This window comes from Molossus molossus, unplaced genomic scaffold (assembly GCF_014108415.1).
Source record: "Molossus molossus isolate mMolMol1 unplaced genomic scaffold, mMolMol1.p scaffold_m16_p_1, whole genome shotgun sequence".
Taxonomy (NCBI): Eukaryota; Metazoa; Chordata; class Mammalia; order Chiroptera; family Molossidae; genus Molossus; species Molossus molossus.
This window is the reverse complement of record NW_023425344.1, coordinates 39888856-39897049: the sequence shown is the minus strand read 5'-3', so window position 1 is coordinate 39897049 and position 8194 is coordinate 39888856. Positions and strand designations below refer to the sequence as shown.

The window sequence follows — 8194 nt, the reverse complement described above, 5'->3', positions numbered from 1 at the left end:
GTATTTTTTTTTTTTTATCCTCACCCGAGGACATTTTTCGATATTTTGTTCAGATAGAGAGAGAAACATCGACGTGAAAGTGACACATCGAGTGGTTGCCACCCGCACGACCCAACCAGGGCCGGGGACAAACTGCAACCAAGGTACGTGCCCTTAACGGGAACCGAACCCGGGTCTCTCCGGACCGCAGGCCGACGCTCTAACCGCTGAGCCAAACCGGCCAGGGCCAAACCAGTATTATAAGAACTGTTAAAGGGCCTGCTTAAAGAAGAAGGAAGAGGAGAAGGAGTGGGAAAAGGGAGGAAGAGGAATAGTGAGTTAAAAGAAAATGTCGCCTGACCAGTGTGGCTCAGTGGATGAGCATTGACCCCATGCCCCAAGGGGTTGCCAGTTTGATTCCCAGTCAAGGTACATGCCAGGTTGTGGGCCCAATCCCCAGTGGGAGACATGCAGAGGACAACCAATTGATGTTCTCTCTCATTAATGTTTCTCTCTCTCTAGCTTCCTTCCTCTTTCTCTAAAATTAATAAAGAAAAATTTTTTTTAAAAAAGAATAAAATGGCAATAAATATGTACCTATCAACAATCACTTTAAATGTAAAATGCTTAAATGCCCCAATCAAAAGACTTAGAGTAGCTGAATGGATTGAAAAACAAGGCTCATATATATACTGTTTACAAGAGATCCTCCTCAGAATGAAAGATACACATAGACTAAAAGTAAAGGAATGGAAAAAGATATTCCATGCACATACAAAGGGGGGAAAAACTTGGGTAGTAATACTGATATATGATAAAATAGACTTTAAAACAAAGGCTATACTAAAAGACAAAGAAGACACTACATGATGACAAAAGGAGCAATCCAACAAGGGGATATAACCTTTGTAAACATTTATGCACCAAACACAGAAGCACCTAAATATGTAAAGCAAATCTTGGCAGACATAAAAGGAGAGATTGACAGTAATACAGTCATAGTAGAGGATTTTAACACCCATTGACATCAATGGAGCTAGGTATTTTAAAAGGCAAAACTAGCCCTGGCCAGTTTGGCTCAGCGATTAGAGCATCCACCCATGGACCAGAGAGTCCCGGGTTCGGTTTCTGCTAAAGGCAGGTACCTCAGTTGCAGTTTGTCCCTGGCCCCAGTTGGGGTTGTGTGGGTGGCAACCAGTCGATGTGTCTCTCTCACAATGATGTTTCTCTCTCTCTCTCTCCCTCCCGCTCTATCTGAAGATAGGTGCAAAAATGTCCTCGGGTAAGGATAAATAAATAAATAAATAAATGGCAAAACTATTTCAAAGTTACAGTGATTAAAACAATATTTTGATAATTCTGGAATAAACAGGTAGTTCAGTAGAACTATCTAGAGTAAAAACATACTAACTCAAGTGGTCATTCTCTCAGCACAATCTCTTATCCTTCTATTTGTCTCCTTTAGTTATCCCTGTAGAGCTGCTTCTTCAATCTTATCAAAACCTTGAATTCCTGACCCCTCTGCTTCTTACTATCTGTTCCTACCTATTCATCTTGTCTTCACTCCCTTTCCAACCTAATAGAGACTCCATGTATCATCATCTCAACAATTATTTGCTCATACTTTCAACTTCCTTGCTCCATTTCCTTTCCATTACACCCTATGGTAAAAAAAAAAAAAAAAAAATTATTAAAACAAACAAATAAGCTTGGCTCTAGTGTCTAGAAAGAGACACAAAAAAGGTATACTAATTTGAAAACCATCCTCCCAAAATTCATATCCACCCAGAACCTTAGAAAGTTCCTTATTTAGAAATAGGATCTTGCCCTGGCCAGTTTGGCTCAGCGGTTAGAGCGTCAGCCTGCGGTCCGGAGAGACCCGGGTTCGGTTCCCGCTAAGGGCACATACTTCGGTTGCAGTTTGTCCCCGGCCCTAGTTGGTCGTGCGGGTGGCAGCCACTCGATGTGTCCCTTCACGTCGATGTTTCTCGCTCTCTCTCCCTTCCTCTCTCTCCCTCCCACTCTATCTGTACAAAAAATGGAAAAATGTCCTCGTTGAGGATTTAAAAAAAAAATAATAGAAATAGGATCTTTGCATATGCAATTAGTTATAAGATGTGATTACACTGGATGAGGGTGATCCTAAATCTAATGACTGGTGTCCTAATAAGAAGGCTCTGTGAAAAAAGAGACACAGAAACACAGGCACAGACATACACAGAGGTTTAAGACCATATGAAAACAGAGGCAGAAATCAGAGGAATGCATCTATAGCCCAAGGAGACTCAGTGATTGCTGGGAGCCAATAGAAGCCAGGAAGAGGCAAGAAGTGTTCTCCCCTGGAGCTGACACCTTGATTTCAGACTTCTAGCCTCCAAACTGGGAGGGATTAAGCTCTGTTTTTTCCAGCTACCTAGTTTGTGGTAATTTGTTACAGGAGCCCTAGGAAGCTAATGTAGGGGGTTGTAGGATGCTGGGTACACAGGTAACTTTACTGTGTGAATTCATCAAGCTATATATGATGTATGCATTCTTTCATGTGTATGTGGTACTTTAATTAAAAGTAAAAAATATATGAATAAATAAATCATCACTTTCCCTTATCTGAGGTCACACCTGTGCTGTTAAGAGCTGCCGGCGAAATTCTCCCAACCTCGGTGAGCAGCACTGACCTCTGCAGAGCTCCCAAGCCGCCAGCGATCCTTCTGTATGTCCCTGGGAAGGACTTCTCTTGCTCTAAAAAAGGCTATTTCAAAGTTTTCTTCCATTCTCAAAAGTCATTCCATGAGAGCATTACCTCCTTCACTTTCATGAAATGACCTTGCTTCCAACTTCTCAGAAAAAAAAAATGCCACTTAAAGGAAACTCCATAGTGTCCTGCCATACCTCCTCCCTACCCACCTCTGACACTTTGCCCATACCATTCAAACAGGAGAACTTTCCCTCCTCCTGTCAAGAATCATTCTATTCTCTGGATTCCATCTCTTCTGGCCTCTGAAAAGATCTAACTCTTCTGCCTTGTTCTCCAATTTATAAATAAATTCGTGCTGCCTGTGGCTAAATACAACAATCTTGCCAATTTTGTTTCACTCCATTTCCCAGAGAATCTAAAATGTTTCCATTAGCAAGGTATGTTCCGGTGTCCTTTTAAGAATTCTTCCCTCTTGATAACCTCGAGGCAGAGACAGCCGATTCCGCACAGGAGCGATGCCCCCCGGAGCCTCGCACCTCTCTGCAGTAGCTCCAGCCGGAATACGCCGGAGGACCTCAGCAATGTCGAAGCCCCATAGCGATGTTGGGACAGCCTTCATTCAGACACAGCAGCTGCACGCAGCCACGGCTGACACGTTCCTGGAGCGCAGGTGCCGCCTGGACATTGACTCACCACCCGTCACGGCCAGGAACACTGGCGTCACCTGTACTATCGGCCCTGCTGCCCGATCAGTGGAGATGCTGAAGGAGATGATTGAGTCTGGAATGAATGTGGCTCGTATGAACTTCTCTCATGGATCTCACGAGAACCATGCAGAGACCATCAAGAACGTGCGCACAGCCACAGAAAGCTTTGCGTCTGATCCCATCCTCTACCGGCCAGTTGCTGTGGCCCTGGACACGAAAGGGCCTGAGATCCGAGCTGGACTCATCAAGGGCAGTGGCACCGCGGAGGTGGAGCTGAAGAGAGGGGCCACGCTCGAGATCACTCTGGATGATGCCTACATGGAAAAGTGTGATGAGAACACCCTGTGGCTAGACTACAAGAACATTTGCAAGGTGGTGGAAGTGGGCAGCGAGATCCAGGTGGATGATGGACTTATTTCTCTGTGCGTGAAGGAGATAGGTGCTGGCTTCTTGGTGACCGAAGTGGAGAATGGTGGCTCTTTGGGCAGCAAGAAGGGTGTGAACCCGCCTGGGGCCGCTGTGGACCTGCCTGTGTGTCAGAGAAGGACATCCAGGATCTGAAGTTCGGGGTAGAGCAGGATGTAGATATGGTGTTCGCGTCTTCCATTCACAAGGCATCTGATGTCCATGAAGTCAGAAAGGTCCTGGGACAAAAAGGAATGAACATCAAGATAGTCAGCAAAATGGAAAATCATGAGGGAGTTCGGAGGTTTGATGAGATCATGGAAGCCAGTGATGGGATCATGGTGGCTCGCGGTGATCTGGGCATTGAGATTCCTGCAGAGAAGGTCTTCCTTGCTCAAAAGATGATGATCGGGCGGTGCAGCCGAGCCGGGAAGCCTGTCATCTGTGCCACACAGATGCTGGAGAGCATGATCAAGAAGCCACGTCCCACCCGGGCTGAGGGCAGTGATGTGGCCAATGCAGTCCTGGATGGAGCCCACTGCATCATGCTGTCTGGAGAGACGGCCAAAGGGGACTACCCGCTGGAGGCTCTGCGCATGCTACACCTGATTGCCTGTGAGGCAGACGCCGCCATCTACCACTTGCAATTATTTGAGGAACTCCGCCACCTGGCGCCCATTACCAGCGACCCCCCAGAAGCCGCCGCCGTGGGCGCCATGGAGGCCTCCTTTAAGTAATGCAGTGGGGCCATAATCGTCCTCACCAAGTCTGGCAGGTCTGCCCACAAGGTAGCCAGGTATCGCCCCCGTGTCCCCATCATTGCTGTGACCAGTAATCACTAGACAGCTCGCCAGGCCCACCTGTACGTGGCATCTTCCCTGTGGTGTGTAAGGACCCAGTGCAGGGGGCCTGGGCTGCGGACGAACTTGGCCATGAATGTTGACAAGGCTCGAGGCTTCTTCAAGAAGGGAGATGTGGTCATTGTGCGGACCGGGTGGCGTCCTGGCTCTGGCTTCACAAACACCATGCGTGTAGTGCCTGTGCGTGCTGGGCCCCAAGCCCCTCCTCCAGTCCCTGGCCCATCCCTTTCCCCCAACCCGTACATTAGGCCAGCGATGCTTGTAGTGCTCACTTTGAGCTGTAGTGTGGCACTGGTCGGCTGGGACACCAGGGAAGAAGATTAATGCTTCTGTAAAACATGATGATTTTTAAGACCCTGCTCAGGGGAGGTAGCCCAGAGCCAGACTGCCCATCTTATAGCCCCACCCAAGCCAGAGGGGCAAAGATGCAGGACTGGAGGCTCCAGAGCTTTACACAGAGGGCAGCAGCTCCTGCTTCTCCTTGGTGTACTCCATCCAGTTCCTGTAGAATGGATACTCAGAGAACTCCTGAGCCTAGCCTGGGGTCAGAAGACGCAACTAGAGAAGGCAGTGGTTCCAGTTTCAGCAGACGCTGGCCCTGCCTTCACTTGCTTGTCCCACCCCCTCAGCCTCCCTACGCCCACCTAGTTGTGCACTGTGCACTCCTGTTCCTGCACTCCACTCAGCTGTTACTGCAGGCAAACTCCACCTCCACCTGCGTCTTCCCCACTGCTGCAGCCGCCTCCAGGCCTGTTGCTATAGAGCCTACCTGTATGTCAATAAACAGCAGCTGAGGCAAAAAAAAAAAAAAGAAAGAAAGAAAGAAAGAAAAGAATTCTTTCCTCTTCTCGGTGTCTTCACCAGATAAGAAGACTCTGTGGAGCATTGTGTAAGCATTACATACACATTGTGTATTGTTTTCCAGATGTGGCAGGTAAAATATGGAACCTTTGTCCTGGTATTTCCTGTTACCCTCTCCCAGCCCCACATTTAGGCAGCTAGGCATTTTGTTTTGTTGTCTTGGGGAAGAGATGACACAGAAGAATTGGATAACAAAGGAGGTTCATTTTTGGCTTTGGAGTTTCAAAATCTCAGGCCTCAGGCAGATGTAATGAACTAAGAAGAATATAGAAAAGACAGGCTACCTTTCCAGAACCCAGATTCTGGGCCCTGAGGAGTCAAAAGAGAGTTAGAGGGGCCAGGGGCTCAAAGAAACTAATAGGCCAGTGGACCACAGTGGTAGATGCTGTCAGGCTATCCACCTCCCCTTCAAGACTGAACGCTCATTTGCTCCAGCTTCAGAAACTGTTGACAGCTGTTGGCTCTAACCTGAGTCTTCTGAGTTCCTCCCTGGGAATTGCAAGGGGCTGCCTTGCCCAAGATTATGCCCCCTCCCTAGAGACAACCAGTAATAAAGATTCTTCTATGTGAAAGAACAAAGGTCTGCCCCCTTGCCTCAGTTTTGGATAACCCTGAGGGGCCATCCAGCTTCAGTATTCCCTGGGGAATTGGTGGTGGCCTCTGCTGTGACACCAACTTCAGTCTTTCCCTCTGCCCAATCATAGCTATTGTTCCCAAAAGCACTTCCATTCCCATTTCTTGCACACAGATGTTTGTCTTCCTAAGAAAGATGCTCAGATGGGGCCCTGCTACCTCCTGGGATGATACATCTGAATATTGAAGAATGAAAGGCACCTGGAGAGGTCTTGGAGTTCCTGAAGCTCAGCCTGGTGCGGGAGAATAGAGAAGTGAGGTTGGTTTCTGTAAGCTGAGAAGGCCCAGTTTGACCTCAGCATTTCCTACAGGTTTGAGCTTCTGCAAGCACAATACAGTATCAGTGCGGGCAGGAGGGTCCCAGATGTGGCACTGGCCAATAGTGGACCTGAAGAGGCCTCAGGCTTGGGACCTGTATAGACCCACACAGATGACCAGATGGGAATGAGGGCATCTCAGAAGATGCCAGCGTGATGAATGGTGACACTGAGCCCCAGATCCCAGCCCCTCTCCTTAAAGTCTTGATATTATTCACACTTCCCTATGCTTCCTACAGAAAAGGGAATTGGGCTGGGATTGGGCAAAAATCTCATTCCCATAGGCTGTGAAATAATGGTTATCAAACTTCCATGTGACCTCCATGCCAATGATCAAAACAAAAAAGAAGTAATAGATTGGGGGAAATATTCAGCAAATGTGAAGACACAGAACTTTTATTTTTAATGCAGAGTCCCTACAAATGGACAAAAATAATCCCACAAAGACCCCAAATGGGAGAGGGAGAGGAGAAATAGGCACCAAACTATTATAGTGGGTATCTTGGGTGACATGGGTAGATTATATAGGATTTTCACATTTCTGTAATTTTTAAATTATCAAAACTATAAAAATGTAATTATAATAAAAGCCAATATCTTAGTGTAGCCACACATTGTACTCTGTTGCTTGCCATGTGTTACCTCATCAGTTATCTCAATGGTCTTTTAAGCAAGTTTTATTGTTTCTTTGTGTGAGGAAAATGAGGCACAGGAGAGGCTGAGCACCACTCAGTTTGTGGTGGAGCTAAGATTCAAACCCAAAGCCTGATTCTGTAGCCACGGCCTTGACCAGTATGTTATATTGGCATATATGTTATATATATGTGTGCGTGTTCTACACATATGTATATATACTATCCTTTATACATAAATGTATTTATACATACTAGAGGCATATATACATATATATATGTTTTAATTTGCAGTTACAATATTTATGAGGACAATACAAACATTAAAAACTGCCAATGAGATAATGTTACCTGAAAGGCAACCCACAAAACGTGTGTACACTGTGATATGTGATTTTCTACGTATATCACATGCACCTCTGAAGAGGCTTCAACTATGGTATGCACAACAGAGATGTTGTCTCTTTATTTGTCAATGTGCAAAAAAATAAGTACCCCAAACCAAGGGTTGAACTCATTCATATGCAGTTCAGGTGTCCAGCCCCGACTCTTTCCTACACCATCACCCTGGCTCGTTATGCCACGCTATCGTTGGTGACATGATTTGCCTTCCAAAGGGCACTGTGCATTCATGAGAGAACTGAAGATCAGAGAGGTGGTGTGTCCTGCTGCACAGCTAGAAAGAAGCCAGCATGGACTTGAACCCAAGGTTCTCCAGATTTGACCCTGGTGTTTTGACCTCTGTTATAGTTGCTGTTTCCATTCCATCATTCTACTTTTTCTCTATCTAGGAATTAAAACATGTTTTGAAAATATACTTTTTAATAAAAATTCTCACCCAAGGATATTTTTCCATTGATTATTTTTAGAGATGGTGGAAGGGAGGGAGGGAGCGAGAGAAAAAAAACATCAATGTGAGAGAAACGCATCAATTGGTTGCCTCCTGCACAACCCCGACAAGGGCCGGGGACCGAACTGCAACCGAGGTATGAGCCCTTGACTGGAATTGAACCTCGACCCTTCAGTCCACGGGCCGACACTCTAAATGCTGAGCCAAACCAGCAAGGGCTAAAATATACTTTTTATTTTGGAGTAAGTTTAGACCTAC

The 8194-nt window shown here is 46.3% G+C and overlaps 1 pseudogene; it reads left to right on the top strand.

Moving 5' to 3' along the window:
* The first annotated feature begins 3239 nt into the window (after positions 1 to 3239).
* On the top strand, positions 3240 to 4967 carry LOC118624426 (annotated as a pseudogene).
* The last annotated feature ends 3227 nt before the right edge of the window (positions 4968 to 8194 follow it).